Source organism: Pinus tabuliformis, chromosome 9 (genome assembly GCF_031772625.1).
Source record: "Pinus tabuliformis cultivar Carrire ecotype Pingquan chromosome 9, CPIR1, whole genome shotgun sequence".
NCBI lineage: Eukaryota > Viridiplantae > Streptophyta > Pinopsida > Pinales > Pinaceae > Pinus > Pinus tabuliformis.
Genome location: NC_142307.1, coordinates 211,873,621 through 211,893,394, shown reverse-complemented (window position 1 = coordinate 211,893,394; position 19,774 = coordinate 211,873,621).

Below are 19,774 nucleotides of genomic sequence, written 5' to 3'. Positions count from 1 at the left end.
GAACTCTGCCTTTTGTTTCTACTACTCAACTTCCTCTAAGCTGAACTCCTCTGTGAATTCTCGCTTTGCATCTTCTCTCCAAAGCTTACTCTATCTCTTCACTTGGATTCAAAGATCCTTTTACGATTCCTCTGAATCGTTTGCTCTTCCGTGCGTTCTACAGAATTCTTCCTGTAAACCTGTTACAGAGCCTACGAATTCATATGAAATTCATTCATTCAATACTCTTTCAACACTGACACAGTCAAGAATAAATCTCTGTATATATAAATATAAACACACAATTACATTCGAGACTCTGTGTCTCGCACATGCCTGTTCTTCAATATCGTGGCCTCCTCTTTGCACTCTGCCCGTAGGCTTACATTTATACTAGAAAGGTTCGTTGAACTACTCCTGGTTCGACTCCTAAATCTCCTGTATTGAGTCCTAAATCCTCTATCCTCTACATCCACTTTTATTCTACATTTAATTCCTAAAAACTCTCTCTCGCTCCTAGAATCATGAAACTGCTTAAAGATTTATATTTGACTTTTAACTCTTTATCTTTATTAACCACTCATGTTCTCATTTATTTGAGAGCATTTACAACTTCCTCTAATTATCTAATTAAATCACTTTAAGCCTAAATATTACATTAACTTGAGACTTTAGGAAACTACTTCTCTAAAGATACATGACCCCCTATGTCTACTTATTTACAATGATTTTCTCTTGGGTGAATGCTCCTGCATCAGACTCCCAAAGTAGAAAATATTCATGATCTCTTGATATTTGTCTTCATGGATCCCACACTTTGTTCTGTAACTGCTCAAATGTTTTCTTCCTTTGCTGTTGTTGCACTTCTGCTGTCTTTTTCTTCCTCTTCTTCTCCTTGTCAATCTGGTTCAAACTCTGTTTGATCATATTTCCTGCTACTACCATTTTTCTCCATTTGGACTGCTTCATCATTTGTTGCCATATCTCTTCAATCTCTGTCTCCAGTATATCCTTGGACTGGTCCATGTTCTACTTCATATTTCTGCCTCCTTCATTTGTTTCAGGTTGTTGTTGTTGTCCACTAGTTCTTCAATCTGTTGTTCTTCTTCTTGTTCTATTATTCTTGCTCCAACTTTTGCTTTGCTTACTATGCTGACTTCTATGTTGACTCTTATGCTGACTTTTGTTGTGACTCCTATGTTGGTTGCCTCCCTATCATCCTTACCCTCTTTCATGATTGAATCATGACTGTCCAGCACTCTCTCCAACAATTTAACATCTTTGTTCCATGGATTAAATTCTTCCACAAAATCTTCTTCTCTCATCTTTATTTGGCTATTCATCTGTGCCAAATCTCCTCGAGCATCTGCAACTAAACTTGCATTCACAAAACACTTGTTAAATTAAAAAACATAAGGCATCTATGCCTTATCTTCCTTCGACAACAATTCGGTTTGTTGCTCTATTTCTTTCCTCTCTGTCAGCACATCAGTATGTTGTTTTGAACTCTCAAAATAACTCATGAGACTGTCAATTAGTATCCCCTCCACACCATCTATCCTAATGATGTCTTCCTTCTCTTGTTCACCATAGTGAACTCCTTCCTTTGTAATCAAACTGTCATACTCTGAATTTCTCGACGAATATTCCAGCAATGCAATCTCCTTGTGACACTTCATAAGTATTTCATCATCACTTATATTTCTTGCATTTATACACAAATTATTAGTTTGGAAATCATAAGGTTCAACAGTCTCAACTGTTGCTTCACATATCAGCTCTTCAGACTGAACTTCATCTCCTTCCTCCACAAGAAATTTTTCTTATGTTTTACATCTTCACACATCCATGCATTGTTAAATTCTTTCTGCTGCAATAAATCACTGCTTCTCTCATTTAAGAAACATTCTCCATCCTCCTTTACTTCAGAGTTTTTATCTTCTGAAAGATACTTCTTCATACTTCTGACAGCTTCAACAGATTGCTCATCCTCTGCAAAACAATCCTTTATTAGTGTTCCTTCTCCCAAGGTTAAATCCTTTGCATAGGTTTCTTCCTTCTTATCATCTTTCAATAGATTTCCTTCTTTCTTACTGACTGTCTCAACAGTTTCCATGGATATTTCCACTGTGCCAATCATCATGGTGAATTGATGATCCTTTACTATGTTTTCAGCTAACATAGTTTCTTCTTCAAGTTTGCCTTCAATCTCTTGTTGTTTACCTTCTCCAAGAGCTATCCTTGTCTCACCATCTGCATTAACATTCTCTTGTATTTGTTTTTCATCAATAAAATTAATCAAACTCATTTTATTACCTTTCTGAGACAGTATCCCTTCATTCTTCATTAGAATAAGATCCTGATTCTTCATCTCTATGACAACTTCTTTAGACTCATCCATAGACTTTTCCTTCTGTATGTAGTCAAATTCTTCTTCTTCTGAGAAGTTTTATTTGTCACGTTTTACTTATAGATCTTCATCTGCTCTGAAGATATCTTCAATAGGTTGCTTTTCTCTTGCAATACCTGCCATCATACACAAACCATCAGTTTTAAAAACATAAGACCCTGTGGTCTTACTGGATGCTTCAACCATCATATCTCCTTGCTATTCTAAATCCTTCATATGATTCAGAAATTCTTCGATTGTCTCCTCTTCAATCTCCTCAAGCCCTTCACTTGGTTGCTTGATATCTTTCTCCAGTTGTATATGAGACCTATCTATCTCATCTTCTTCCAAAACATAATTTAGATTTTGCTTGTCTTCTTTCTCTTTATGACAATATCAGCAAATTGTCCTCCTTTACATGTTTCACCAGCAAACATACACAAATTGTCAAATTTAAAACCATGTAACCCTTTGGTCTCACTTGAAGTTTTAGTCTTCAAGTCTTCATCTTCAGTCATCATCTCCTCATGTTGTTTTGAACTATCCCAATAGTCCATGAGATCTTCACTTGATCTCCATTCTTTAGCTTCAGTGTAGTCTTCACTTTCTCCCAGAATTTCTCCCTGTTCTGGTTCACAAATGGACTCTTCCATTTCTAACTCAACTTCCTTGAGTTTTCCCTTCAGCCACTTTACTTGATTTTGCTGTAGCCTTTTCTGCATCTCATGCCATTGCATTGGCTTCTTCCTTAAGACCCAACCTAGTCTCTGGATTTCCTCTAATATTCTCCTTAATGCATCAAGTTGTTCTTTTAACTCTGCAATCTCCTGGTCAATTTCTTCTTGAATCATCTTCTTGCCATTTTATTTGGCATTTTGCTTCTCATATCCTCTGTTGTGGCTTCTCTCTAAACCTTTGCAATGACTATCAGTAGCCATCTTCTCCTCTTCTCTCTTCATGAGCTCATCATTTATCTTCAACAAGCCTCTGCGACAGCTAGTCCTCCTCGCTGCAATCTTACCTCACAAGCTCTACTCACTCACTGTTTTGGTAAGCACGGTCCTCTATCTAGAACCTCCTCTTGAGCAACACCTTTACTCCTTCTAAGCTTCTGCAATCTCTCACTCTCTCTTGAGAACATTTTAGTTTTCCTCTCTATCCAATCTCTTGTTGGATTCTTCAGGTTCACTGCCATTTCTCTATCAGAGTGTTTTCCTTATTCTGTCTTCAAGTACACATCTGGTTCTCCTCTCACAACTTCTCTTGTTGTCACTTGTGAATTAGTGTAAAAAACACATTCTCAATTTAAAACAGAACATATTACCTAACTTTCAATATCTCAGCATGATCTTGTTTCACCATTCCACCTATACTTTGAATGGACTCCCTCTGTCTCTTGCATCTGCAAGTTCTGCTACACATCACCTCTGCGTGCCTTCCTTCTGTCATATTAGAATCTGATCCTTCATTTCCTGCATAACACCTTAACACATATTTTGTTCTCAATTCTTTCTCATAAGAATTTCTTTGTTCTGTTTTAACCAATTGTTTCAACTTCAATTCTGCTTTGATACCACTAATGATATAAGGTTAACCCTGCTTATACCCACAGTATACATAGAATGCATAAACACAATTGTCCCAGGTATTTGACTCACAAAGGAGTCAAAACTTCAACCATCAAATGGTTAAGGCCCCCTTTATTCGTCAGTTCCCTTGTGTCAGAACTCAATCACCCTGCCTAAACCTCCTATCGGGACTATTTACAACCCTCGAGCCCTCCGTATAAGATTTTATTAAAGTCTTTAGCAAATCCTTCCTATCGGGACTTTTCACCTTTTTATAACCTTCATTTAGGCCTTTGTAACCCTTAAACCATACATATAACCTTCCCTTTTTAAACCTCGACTACATATGTGTTTAACACATGAATTAATCTATCAACACATATTTTCCTTAGAAACCCATTTATCCGCACATAATGATGGACTTATATATGAATTAATGCATAAACCTTCCATTGGCGCTATTTCTTTATAAAATCCATTTACAAAGGAAAATGCTCCCAAAACATACCTTCCACCTTTAGTACGGTTCCTGCACAATTATTAAGGTTTTACTTTTATCGCAATCGGCGATCGGGACTTTTGCAGGCCATATTACACTTATCGGAACCCTTATAACTATCGGGATTTCCTTTAGAACCCCGGGACCATACATTAATTGCAATACAAAGGAATAACGAGAAAACCCGCTCCAGCGCACACAACGGGATTTCAAATCTTATAGACCTGCAACTATAAAGTCCGCCGGGTCCGTATCTTCCATATTAACTCTTCCACTGCTCCGATTTCCATCCTCTGATTCCTTTGATCTCCGATTAGTGCTTATCGCTATTCGAATATCGGCCCTTTGTTATAACATTATAGCCAACCCTTTGACCTCTCCGACATGTGATTGCCAATTTCATCTGGACCGTCGATCTGAATCTTGATCCGACGGTCCACACTTAATTGCATGATCGTGATCGCTCCATTTCAAAGACCCATTTTGATGTCTTCAAAAGGGAATCCGCTGATGCGACTTAATCCTAGCTGTTGATCTTAATGATCCAATGGCTACTGAGAAACCATCCTTTACTCCTTCGATCAACTCTTTTTTACTTTGTTTTTCTGCTTTTTCTTCAATTTTCTCTTTGTAGTTCGGTTCTTCTGAAGGTTCTGATCCTTCACTGTTTCTGCTACGCCAATCTAATCTGAGTTCAACTCTGGATATTCCTTGGTCACTATCCTCTTGGATCCTTCGAATGGATTCAATGACCCATTACGATTCCTCTGAATTGTTCCTCTCCTTGCGTAGTTCTTCAGAACTCTGCCTTCTGTTTCCGCTGCTCAACTTCCTCTAAGCTGAACTCCTCTACGAATTCTCGCTTCGCATCTTCTCTCTAGAGCTTACTTTGTCTCTTCACTTGGATTCAAAGATCATTTTACGATTCCTCTGAATCGTTTTCTCTTCCTTTCGTTCTACATAATTCTACCTGTAAACCTGTTATAGAGCCTACGAATTCATATGAAATTCATTCATTCAATACTCTTTCAACACTGACACAGTCAGGAATAAATCTCTGTATGTATAAATATAAACACACAATTACATTCGAGACTCTGTGCCTTGCACATGCCTGTTCTTCAATAACGTGGCCTCCTCTTTCCACTCTGCCCAGAGGCTTACATTTATACCAAGAAGGTGTCTAGTCAATTTAATGTCTTAAATTGCTCTACATAAATTATCAATTCGGGTATCGTAAACTGATGAAGTGTGGTGCACCATATGTTCTTAGTTAACCTTTTTCTTACTTCGTTGTTTTATAGTTTATGTTGTTTTTGGGGTTTTGTTCTTGTTGGTTTCCTAAAGTGTTTAATGCAAATGGAAATCCTATTCTAAGGTCTTAAGAATACTTGTAAAGGTCAAGTATGGATGTAGATTTCAAGACAAGGTTTATGTCCCTTATGGTAACTTCCAAAACTTATCACTTCAAAAGATCTCAAAACATGCTATTAATACTTGAACAGGAATGTAAATATGCAGCTACTTAAATCAAACAAAAAATGAAATACTGATCATGAAATCACTGTCTCTGTTGCCTATCTAATTACATAAATAAAAACTAAACTATTGCACTCAAACAAACCAAAAATTGTAGACGAACGAAAGCAAGATCAATTTACTTCACTTATAATCTGATAGTTCACCAAGTAACTTTTCCGGGTTAAGCCATGGCTCTGGAAATAACGTCAATAACATGAAGAATTGATATCTAAATTACCTACTTGCAAATGAAAGTAAAATCAAGTCACTTCACTTATAATCCGATAGCTCACCAAGTAGCTTTTCGGGGTTAAGTTATGGCTCTGGAGATAACGTCAATAACATTAAGAACCTGATATCTAAATTACCTACTTGCAAATGAAAGTAAAATCAAGTCACTTCACTTATAATCCGATAGCTCGCCAAGTAGCCTTTCGGGGTTAAGCCATGGCTCTGGAGATAACGTCAATAACATAAAGAACCTGATATCTAATTGCAGAGATGAAAGTAAAATCAAATCACTTCACTCATAATTCGATAGCTCGCAAAGTAGTTTTTTGGGGTTAAGCCATGGCTCTGGAGATAACGTCAAATGACATGAAGAATTTGATATCTAAATTAACTAACAACAACAAATAAATAAGACTAAAATCAAAGCATAACTGAAATTGAAAAGCTTAAGAAAAAGTTCAGCAGAGAGGCAAATCTCATGTCACTATTTGATGCAATAACATGTAAAGAAAAACTAATCTACAATCAACCGGTTGAACACACTTGCATGAATTAAAATTTCATGAATGGAAAATCTAGACTATCAAACTTGAGAGCAATAAAATGACATACGTGAATGAAATCAAGGCAAAATTACAAAATGAAATCTACTCTACCTTACATTCTAATAAGCTCCATGACATCTAGTTCACATCTCCTTCCATGTTAAGAACATCAAAGCTTTATTCAAATTCTTCAAAATTACAAAGTACAACAAAGCTCTCCAAAGCTTTCAAAAGTCATCAAGGAAGAGCTACAAACTCCAAGCTAAAGAACTAAAAAGCCAAGCTAAGCCAAGACTAACAAGCTAACAAATGAAGGAGAGAGATATCCTATTTATACAAAAAGATGAGAAACCATCTCATTAATGAGAGTCCATGAATCTCTCCCTCTACCTCTAGAGTCCTAATCAAAATAAGAACTGATAAGACACATGTCTTCGTAGAGTTTCAATACAATTAGGAGATGTGACACATATCCTCATGATCCCATGATTCTTTCCACTCAAATTCGAATTTGGCCTTAGAGTGCCACATAAAGGTCTTCTAGAAGCTTCCTTTTGACCTACACATGTCAACAATCTTAACCCACTTATTAGGTATAAGCATATGCACATTATTTTCTAATTTTTAACCACAAATTCACTTTAAAAAGATAGTAATTAATAAAGTTTAGAAAAACATAAATGTGGCCCAATGATAATGAAAGTGGGATGAATGTAGTGACATAGTAGTGAAATGGAGGTGAAATGGAGGTGATATAATGGACATAATAGTGAAAGTGTAATGGAAATGAATGACATTTTCAAGACCCAACATACCCCCAACTGAAGCTATTGCATGTCCTCATGCAATATATATTACATTAATTCTTTTGATCCTTGAGCTTTGGCTTAACTTTGCATGTTACCTTTTGATAATTTCATATTTCTGCAAAGTGTTTTACTTGAATTGCAACATGGTTGGTTCTTGTGTTACATCCATTTTTTTTTTTGGTTGCATTCTATTTTGATCTTTGAACTTTGCATAATGATATTATGATTATTGTTGCAAATTATATCTTTATTGGATTGCATGATGGTTGGTTCTTGTGTGACAACCATGATTGTGTTTGTATCCAATTTATCCTTTAAGCACTTTTTGAGGAAAAGCCATTGTATGCTCATAATAAAAATGTAATAGTTAATATATGTTGGAAGTATGTGGGCTCCTGAATATGATATAGACATGGAAAGATATGAATATGAATGTATTCCCCCCCCCCCAACTGATGGTATTGGCAATTTTATGAAATGAGGAAGAGAAATGTTTTTCCAACAATTATCATTTTAGCTTTTTATGGAATTCTATGGTCAAAAGTTAGAAAATGACATACCTTAACTTACCCTTTGGAATGGATGAGTTGTATGTGTGGTGGCTGCAAAATTCTGATCATATTCTTCTTCAAGTGGCTGAACAAGAGGATTCATGGATAAAGAGTTAAGATGACTTTTTAATGCTTCTACTAAAACTTGCTGAATCTGCTTAAAAATGCTGAAAATAATAGTCTTCATGTCTTCAAAACTCATTGGCACAATTCCTACTATGTGAAAAGATGTTCTGATATTGAACTTAGCAGGAAATTGTTGACTTAGTGGCCATTGATGGATGCCACTAGTCAACACTAGAACTCTCACCATTGATGACAATGAGAGTCCAGATGCCCAAACACATCTTGCTAGGTACGAATAGTTTTACCGATGTCGAGTCACCTAGAAGATTGATGAACAAGGGATATTAATGTATTCCCATTGTTTGTTAGCATGAGAACTTGCCATTAAGGCATGCAAGCCTCAAGGTGTCTTTACAAGGAACTTAGACTCAAAGTACTATGGACTCAATAATTTGCAATGAAGCAGGGCTTATTTGCGAAATGAAAATGATAAGAAATGGAAGATGTCAATGGAGAGTAGAAATGGCAATGGGCAATAAGCATGTGAATGAGCCTTTTGCTTTTATTTGTGGATTATGAATGGACAAAAAGAGATGGAAAGTGTATGTGAATGTAAATCGAAAATATGAATTGAAATGAGGTGAATGGTTTATTATGAGGTATGGATGTGATGAAGACAATAGTATCTGAAAGTTTTTCAAGTGTTTGGATCTGATTTTGCATCAACATATTTCCTCTTTGTTGTTGATCATCCTCTTATGAAACAAATTGGTCTCTTAGAGAGACACCATTCTCTTGTAGTTATTTGTCCTTCCTCCTGGAACCTGCAAAAAAACTAATACTTCTTCTACAATAGAATGTCAGATTATCAAAGGAGAGAGGTGATCAATCTCTCTAGTTATGATATTTGCACTCAAAACTAAGAATTTGTATTAATGAAACAAGTTCTCAAAGGAAAGATCAAAAGAATTTATACCTGTTTTGGAATTAGTGCCTCAAGTTGATGTTGCTTCTTCTCAGCAATTTATTTCATTATTTATCGTTTCAAACTTTAATGATGGATTTCTCAATGTGTAGATCTTGCTGAGATCTTTCCAATGATACTTGAATCATCAAAATTTGATTTTGTATGAGAAAGTTAAGTTGATTTGAGCAATGAGGTTTTTCATCTGCAAATTGATGTTTAGCTGAGGAGTTGGACTTTAGCTGCGAAATGTGCACAGTTTTTGTAGCTAAAAATCTTGAATAAAAAGTTAGCCATTCATCTTTCATCATCAGTCCAAAATTAATCAATACCTTCATTTCATTGATTCAAATTTTTTTCCTTAACATGCGGCGACTTAGTGTGACGACTTGGTGATAACGCACACCTTGACTTCCCTTTGACCAGGGTCTTTTTCATCGACTTGGATCAAATGAATAGGACACCATCCATGTACTGACATTTTCCCAGCTAACCATGTGGTTTGTTTCGTCTCTTTACATCTATAACCTATAGAAGCATGAAAATGGCTGCGGAATTGCCAATTAGCTGCGGAATTGCCAATTAGCTGCGGAATCAGGTTGCATTCTATAGCTAAAAGACAACCAACTTTTTTTTTTTTTTTTGTATGTACAGAGGATTATTCTACAGACCAACTACTACAACACTCGAACTTGTTTTGGATTTGACAATTCTCAAGAAACCATTTCCCAAAATTCCATAGTTGCTGAATGAGATAGCCATGGTCTTTTACATTTCCTTTGATAGAGTTTAGCTGTTTTTGGTTCAGGCATGCATATACTGAGCCATAACTCATGTTTTAAGACAACTCCCAGGAATATCCAAGCTATGATTCTAAAAACAAACAACACAACTACCCACATGGAATTCATTCCACTTTGATACTTCTTCTTCCTCTCTGGCAGTTCCAGGCAACCAATTTAATTAGAGGCAATTTTGGGTTTAACTCACGGGAAATAGACATGAACAGAATGTGAGTGGGTTTTTGAATGGCCTTTGCATCGAATGCCAAGAAGCTCCATGCCACGTCTATCAGTTGGTTGTGAAGAGCCGTATCCAATTAGGATTGCTGTTTACAGACGGGTGGCATTTAAAAGGTGGGAGACGTGTAATCATGTTAAATTGTCAGCACATACTAGGTCTCCAAATTAGAATTCCCTTCCCCAGACAATCGAATTAAATCAAACAACCAGTTTATTAATTCAAATTCTATTTTTCTTCACGCGGCAGACAAAAAAGGGCTTCAGAGAATCAAGAAATTCTCTCAAACTGCCACGAATTTCTCAAAACGATTTTTGGGTTATCTAATTGACCCTATTGCCAAAAAACCCAATGTTTTATTTTTCCCAAATTCGTCTCCTTTTTGTCGGATCGTGCAATTGAAGTTTGACATTTTTTCTTATTTTGTGTTTTCCTAAATGACTATTTTTACTGTTCTGCATCTCTACGAATTGTTGCATTCGGCCTTCTGGTTTGATTTGCTGTTTAATTTCCTTAGTTGTGCTTGTCACTAATGGTGGTCTAGCTTCACGGAGCGAGAGTGAACGGTCCACAAATTGAATATGCTGACGGTAAAAAAAAACGAATACACAGAGATAAAAGAACAATACACAAATCTTATTGCGTATTGAGGAGAAGATGAATGGTAAGCACTGCTGCTTCTCTATCTCATTTCAGAGCATGTGATGTTCAACTATCGTTGATTATGATGCGCATGAGGCTATTGGATTTGTTTTTCAATTTTCAGCACAGAGAAATAGCCTTTGCTGCTTTATCGATCACTAGATTAAGATCAGAGTAAACAACAAAAACAATTGTTGCAGCATAAAGGTCCTGCATCTTCCCTAATATCAGTAGCAACTCCCCGCCTGGACTGCTACTACTGAGAGTCAAGCAAACATCTAGACGAGGCTATTGCAGGTTTTTATTTTTATTTTTTATTTTTTAAATGTTTTTGCAGGTTCGTTTTAAGGCCAAAGCTTAAGCAGGAATGCAGATTTTCTATTGAGGCCACAATGGAGACTGGAATTGGGGATAGCCTTTGATTGGTTTTTTTCTCTCTTTTTTCCCTGAAATTGTGAAATTTTATAAAAAGGATTAATGATTTTCAATTTCAGGCAGCAAAGATTTCAAGAAAAACATGCTAAAAATAGGGCTTTGACTGAGGTCTTAAGCTGATTTTTTATCAATCTGGGCTGGGTGACTAGGATAGGATCCATGTCGGGACAATTTTGAAGTTACCCATGTGGTCGGTTTCTTCATTGGATGCCTGTAACGTATTAAACCTTGAAATTAGCTGCGGAATTCATAGTTAGCTGCAGAATCAAGCTGCATTCCACAGCTAAGTTGCAAAATCTTATTAAAATACGACACAGTATTTTGAGGACCACTAGAAACCATAACTAGTCAATCTTAGACAGTTTGAACCTATCAAAGCAGTTGGATTTTTATTTTTTCTATTTTTTTCATTTTTTTATTTATTTAATCAAATGAAATGATGAATTTTATTTTGTCTCCTTTTTTTTCTTTTTCCTTTTTTTTTCTATACATAGCAATCTTTTCTCTAATCCTCCAGTTCACACAAAATGCAAGGGGAGAGCATACTCAAGAAATTATTTTTTTTATTTTTATTTTTTTGATGTAAGAAATAAGGTCTCCTAATTACACTTCCCTGGCAACGGTGCCAAAATGTCTAGTCAATTTAACGTCTTAAATTTCTCTACATAAATTATCAATCTGGGTATCGTAAACTGATGAAGTGTGGTGCACCATATGTTCTTAGTTAACATTTTTCTTACTTCGTTGTTTTATAGTTTATGTTGTTTTTTGGGTTTTGTTCTTGTTGGTTTCCTAAAGTTTTTAATGAAAATGGAAATCCTATTCTAAGGTCTTAAGAATACTTTTAAAAGTCAAAATGGATGTAGATTTCAAGACAAGGTTTATGTCCCTTATGGTAACTTCCAAAACTTAGCAATTAAAAAGATCTCAAAACATGCTATTAATACTTGAAAATGAATGTAAATATGCAGCTACTTAAATCAAACAAAAGATGAAATACTGATCATGAAATCACTGTCTCTGTTGCCCATCTAATTACAGAAATAAAATCTAAACTATTGCACTCAAACAAACCAAAAATTGCAGACTAACGAAAGCAAGATCAATTTACTTCACTTATAATCCGATAGCTCGCCAAGTATCTTTTCCGGGATAAGCCATGGCTCTGGAGATAACGTCAATAACATGAAGAATTGATATCTAAATTACCTGCTTGCAAATGAAAGTAAAATCAAGTCACGTCACTTATAATCCAATAGCTCACCAAGTAGCTTTTCGGGGTTAACTTATGGCTCTGGAGATAATGTCAATAACATTAAGAACCTGATATCTAAATTACCTACTTGCAAATGAAAGTAAAATCAAGTCACTTCACTTATAATCCGATAGCTCGCCAAGTAGCTTTTCGGGGTTAAGCCATGGCTCTGGAAAATACGTCAATAACATGAAGAACCTGATATCTAATTGCATCGATGAAAGTAAAATCAAATCACTTCACTCATAATCTGATAGCTCGTCAAGTAGCTTTTTAGGGTTAAGCCATGGCTCTGGAGATAACTTCAAATGACATGAAGAATTTGATATCTAAACTAACTAACAACAACAAATAAATAAGACTGAAATCAAAGCATAATTGAAATTGAAAAGCTTAAGAAAAAGTCCAGCAAATAGGCAAATCTCATGTCACTATTTGATGCAAAAATATGTAAATAAAAACTAATCTACAATAAATCGGTTGAACACACTTGCATGAATTAAAATTGCATGAATCGAAAATCTAGACTATCAAACTTGAAAGCAATAAAATGACATACATGAATGAAATAAAAGCAAAATTACAAAATGAAATCTACTCTACCTTACATTCTAATATGCTCCATGACATCTACTTCACATCTCCTTCCATGTTGAGAACATCAAAGCTTTATTCAAATTCTTCAAAATTACAAAGTACAACAAAGCTCTCCAAAGCTTTCAAAAGCCATCAAGGAAGAACTACAAACTCCAAGCTAACGAACTAAAAAGCCAAGCTAAGCCAAGACTAACAAGCTAACAAATGAAGGAGAAAGATCTCCTATTTATACAAAAAGATGAGAAGCCATCTCATTAATGAGAATCCATGAATCTCTCCCTCTACCTCTAGAGTCTTAATCAAAATAGGAACTGATAAGACACATGTCTTCTTAGAGTTTCAATACAATTAGGAGATGTGGCACATATCCTCATGATCCCATGATTCTTTCCACTCAAATTCGAATTTGGCCTCGAAGTGCCACATAAAGGTCTTGTAGAAGCCTTCTTTTGACCTACACATGTCAACAATCTTAACCCACTTGTTAAGTATAAGCATATGCACATTATTTTCTAATTTTTAACCACAAATTCACTTAAAAATGCTAAGAATTAATAAAGTTTGGAAAAACATAAATGTTTCCCAATGATAATGAAAGTGGGATGAATGTAGTGACATAGTAGTGAAATGGAGGTGATATAATGGACATAATAGTGAAAATGTAATGGAAATAAATGACATTTTCAAGACCCAACATACCCCCCAACTGAAGCTATTGCATGTCCTCATGCAATATATATTACATTAATTCTTTTGATCCTTGAGCTTTGGCTTAACTTTGCATGATACCATTTGATAATTTCATATTTCTGCAAAGTGTTTTACTTGAATTGTAACATGGTTGGTTCTTGTGTTACATCCATTTTTTTTTGCTGCATTCTATTTTGATCTTTGAACTTTGCATAATAATGTTTTGATTATTGTTGCAAAGTATATCTTTATTGGATTGCATGATGGTTGGTTCTTGTGTGACAACCATGATTGTGTTTGTATCCAATTTATCCTTTAAACACTTTTTGAAGAAAATCCATTGTATGCTCATAATCACAATGTAATAGTTAATATATGTTGGAAGTATGTGGGCTCCTGAATATGATATAGACATGGCATGATATGAATATGAATATATTCCCCCCCCCCCAACTGATGGTATTGGCAATTTTATGAAATGAGGAAGAGAAATGTTTTTACAACAATTATCATTTTAGCTTTTTATGGAATTCTATGGTCAAAAGTTAGAAAATGACATACCTTAACTTACCCTTTGGAATGGATGAGTGGTATGTGTGGTGCCTGAAAAATTCTGATCATATTCTTCTTCAAGTGGCTGAACAAGAGGAGTCATGGATAAAGAGTTAAGATGACTTTTTATTGCTTTTACTAAAACTTGCTGAATCTGCTCCAAAATGCTGAAAATAATAGCGTTCATGTCTTCAAAACTCATTGGCACAATTCCTACTATGTGAAAAGATGTTCTGATGTCAAACATAGCAAGAAATTGTTGACTTAGTGGCCATTGATGGATGGCACTAGTCAACACGAGAACTCTCACCATTGATGACAATGAGAGTCAAGATGCCCAAACACATCTTGCTAGTTACGAATAGTTTTACCGATATCGAGTCACCTAGAAGATCTGATGAACAAGGGACATTAATTTATTCCCATTGTTTGTCAGCATAAGAACTTTCCATTAAGGCATGCTAGCCTCAAGGTGTCTTCACAAGGAACTTAGACTCAAAGGGCTATGGACTCAATAATTTGCATTGAAGCAGGGCTTATTTGCGAAATGAAAATGACAAGAAATGGAAGATGGAAATGGAGAGTAGAAATGGCAATGGGCAATAAGCATGTGAATGAGCCTCTTGCTTTTATTTGTGGATTATGAATGGACAAAAAAAGATGGAAAGTGTATGTGAATATAAATGGAAAATATAAAGTGAAATGAGGTGAATGGTTTATTATGAGGTTTGGATGTGATGGAGACAATAGTATCTGAAAGTTTTTCAAGTGTTTGGATTTGATTTTGCATCAACATATTTCCTCTTTGTTGTTGATCATCCTCTTATGAAACAAATTGGTCTCTTAGAGAGACACCATTCTCTTGTAGTTATTTGTCCTTCCTCCTGGAACCTGCAAAAAAACTAATACTTCTTCTACAATAGAATGTAAAATTATCAAAGGAGAGAGGTGATCAATCTCTCTAGTTATGATATTTACACACAAAACTAAGAATTTGTATTAATGAAAAAAGTTCTCAAAGGAAAGATCAAAAGAATTTATACCTGTTTTGGAATTAGTGCCTCAAGTTGATGTTGCTTCTTCTCAGCAATTTATTTCATTATTTACCGTTTCAAACTTTAATGATGGATTTCTCAATGTGTAGATCTTGCTGAGATCTTTCCAATAATACTTGAATCATCAAAATTTGATTTTGTATGAGAAAGTTAATTTGATTTGAACAATGAGGTTTTTCAGCTGCAAATTGATGTTTAGATGCGGAGTTGGACTTTAGCTGCGGAATGTGCACAGTTTCTGTAGCTAAAAATCTTGAATAAAAGTTAGCTATTCATCTTTCATCATCAGTCCAAAATTAATCAATACCTTCATAAAAGTGAGCAAATAACTTATTCATTTCATTGATTAAAATTGTTTTTCCTTAACATGCGGCGACTTAGTGTGGCGACTTAATGATAACACACACCTTGACTTCCCTTTGACCAGGGTCTTTTTCATCGACCTCGATTAAATGAATAGGACACCATCCATGTACTGACATTTTCCCAGCTACCCATGTGGTTTGTTTTGTCTCCTGACACCTATAACCTATAGAAGTATGAAAATCACTGCGGAATTACCAGTTAGTTGCGGAATCAGGTTGCATTCTATAGCTAAAAGACAATCAACCAATTTTTTTTTTGTATGTACATAGGATTATTCTGCAGACCAACTACTGCAACACTCGAACTTGTTCTGGATTTGACAATTCTCAAGAAACCATTTCCTAAAATTCTATAGTTGTTGAATGAGATAGCCATGGTCTTTTACATTTCCTTTGATAGAGTTTAGCTGTTTTTGGTTCAGGCATGCATATACTAAGCCATAACTCATGTTTTAAGACAACTCCTAGGAATATCCAAGCTATGATTCTAAAAACAAACAACACAACTACCGACATGGAATTCGTTCCACTTTGATACTTCTTCTTCCTCTTTGGCAGTTCCAGGCAACCAATTTAATTAGAGGCAATTTTGGGTTTAACTCACGGGAAATAGACATGAACAGAATGTGAGTGGGTTTTCGAATGGCCTTTGCATCGAATGCCAAGAAGCTCCATGCCACGTCTATCGGTTGGCTGCGAAGAGCCGTATCCAATTAGGATTGTTGTTAACAGGTGTTACGTCTATCAGTTGGCTGTGAAGAGCCGTATCCAATTAGGATTGCTGTTTACAGACGGGTGGCATTTAAAAGGTGGGAGACGTGTAATCATGTTAAATTGTCAGCACATACTAGGTCTCCAAATTGGAATTCCCTTCCCTAGACAATCGAATTAAATCAAACAACCAGTTTATTAATTCAAATTCCGTTTTTCTTCACGCGGTAGGCAAAAAGAGGCTTCAGAGAACCGAGAAATTCTCTCAAATCGCCACGAATTTCTTAAAACTGTTTCTAAGTTATCTATTTGACCCTATTTCCGAAAAAACCCATGTGTTATTTTTCCCAAATTTGTCTCCGTTTGGTCTAATCGTGCAATTGAAGTTTGACGTCTTTTCTTATTTTGTGTTTTCCTGAATGACTGTTTTTACTGTTCTGCATCTTTACGAATTGTTGCATTCGGCCTTCTAGTTTGATTTGCTGTGTAATTTCCTTAGTTGTGCTTGTCACTAATGGTGGTCCACCTTCACGGAGCGAGAGTGAACGGTCCAAAAATTGATTATGCTGACGATAAAAAGAAACGAATGCACAGAGATAAAAGAACAATACACAAACCTTATTGCGTATTGAGGAGAATACGGATGGTAAGCGTTGCTGCTTCTCTATCTCATTTCAGAGCATGTGATGTTCAACTATCATTGATTATGATGCAATGAGGCTGTTGGATTTGTTTTGCAATTTTCAGCACAGAGAAATAGCCTTCGCTGCTTCATCGATGACTGGATTAAGATCAGAGTAAACAACAGAAACAATTGTTGCAGCATAAAGGTCCGACATCTTCCCTAATATCAATAGCAACTCCCCGCCTGGGCTGCTGCTACTGAGAGTCAGGCAAACATCTAGAGGAGGCTATTGCAAGTTTTTATTTTATTTTTTATTTTTTAAATGTTTTTGCAGGTTCATTTTAAGGCCAAAGCTTAAGCAGGAACGCAGATTTTCTATTGAGGCCACAGTGGAGACTGGAATTGGGGATAGCATTTGATTGGTTTTCTTCTTTTTTTTCCTGAAATTGTGAAATTTTATAAGAAGGATTAATGATTTTCAATTTCAGGTAGCAAAGATTTGAAGGAAAACATGTTAAAAACAAGGCTTTGACTGAGGTCTTAAGTTGTTTTTTTATCAATCTGGGTTGGGTGACTAAGATAGGATCCATGTCGGGACAATTCTGGAGATGCCTATGTGGTCGGTTTCTTTATTGGATGCCTGTAACCTATTAAACCTTGAAATTCGCTGCGGAATTCACAGTTAGCTGCGGAATCAGGCTGCATTCTGCAGCTAAGTTTCAAAATCTTATTAAAACAGGACACATTGTTTTGAGGACCACTAGAAACCCTAACCAGTCAATCTTAGATAGTTTGAACCTATCAAAACAGTTGGATTTTTTTTCTCTATTTTTTTTTGTATTGAATCAAATGAAATGATGAAGTTTATTTTGTCTCCTTTTTTTTCTTTTTCCTTTTTTTTGTACATAACAATCCTTTTTCTGATCCTCCAATTCACACAAAGTGCAAGAGGAGAGCATACTCAAGAAATTATTATTATTATTATTATTTATGTAAGAAATAAGGTCTCCTAATTACACTTCCCCGGCAACGGCGCCAAAATGTCTAGTCAATTTAACGTCTTAAATTGCTCTACATAAATTATCAATCCGGGTATCGTAAACTGATGAAGTGTGGTGCACCATATGTGCTTAGTTAACCTTTTTCTTACTTCATTGTTTTATAGTTTATGTTGTTTTTGGGGTTTTGTTTTTATTGGTTTCCTAAAGTGTTTAACGCAAACGAAAATCATATTCTAAGGTCTTAAGAATACTTTTAAAGGTCAAGTATGGATGTAGGTTTCAAGACAAGGTTTATGTCCCTTATGGTAACTTCCAAAACTTAGCACTTCAAAAGATCTCAAAACATGCTATTAATACTTGAACAGGAATGTAAATATGCAGCTACTTAAATCAAACAAAATATGAAATACTGATCATGAAATCATTTTCTTTGCTGCCCATCTAATTACAGAAATAAAATCTAAACTATTGCACTCAAACAAACAAAAAATTGTAGACTAACGAAAGCAAAATCAATTTACTTCACTTATAATTCGATAGCTTGCCAAGTAGCTTTTCTGGGTTAAGCCATGGCTCTGGAGATAACGTCAATAACATGAAGAATTGATACCTAAATTACCTACTTGTAAATGAAAGTAAAATCAAGTCACTTCACTTATAATCCGATTGTTCGCCAAGTAGCTTTTCGAGGTTAAGCCATGGCTCTGGAGATAACGTCAATAACATGAAGAACCTGATATCTAAATTACCTACTTGCAAATGAAAGTAAAATCAAGTCACTTCATTTATAATCCGATAACTCGCCAAGTAGATTTTCTGGGTTAAGCCATGGCTTTGGAGATAACGTCAATAACATGAAGAACCTGATATCTAATTGCAGAGATGAAAGTAAAATCAAATCACTTCACTCATAATCCGATAGCTCGCCAAGTAGCTTTTCGGGGTTAAGCCATGGTTCTGGAGATAACGTCAAAGGACATGAAGAATTTGATATCTAAACTAACTAACAACAACAAATAAATAAAACTGAAATCAAAGCATAACTGAAATTGAAAAGCTTAAGAAAAAGTTCAGTAGAGAGGCAAATCTCATGTCACTATTTGATGCAAAAACATGTAAAGAAAAACTAATCTACAATCAACCGGTTGAACACACTTGCATGAATTAAAATTGCATGAATGGAAAATCTAGACTATCAAACTTGAAAACAATAAAATGCCATACATGAATGAAATCAAAGCAAAATGACAAAACGAAATCTACTCTACCTTACATTCTAATATGCTCCACGACATCTACTTCACATCTCCTTCCATGTTGAGAACATCAAAGCTTTATTCAAATTCTTCAAAATTACAAAGTACAACAAAGCTCTCCAAAGCTTTCAAAAGGCATCAAGGAAAAACTACAAACTCCAAGCTAAAGAACTAAAAAGCCAAGCTAAGCCAAGACTAACAAGCTAACAAATGAAGGAGAGATATCTCCTATTTATACAAAAAGATGAGAAGCCATCTCATTAATGAGAGTCCATGAATCTCTCCTTCTACCTTTAGAGTCCTAATCAAAATAGGAACTGATAAGACACGTCTTCTTAGAGTTTCATTACAATTAGGAGATGTGACACATATCCTCATGATCCCATGATTCTTTCTACTCAAATTCAAATTTGGCCTTAGAGTGCCACATAAAAGTCTTCTAGAAGCC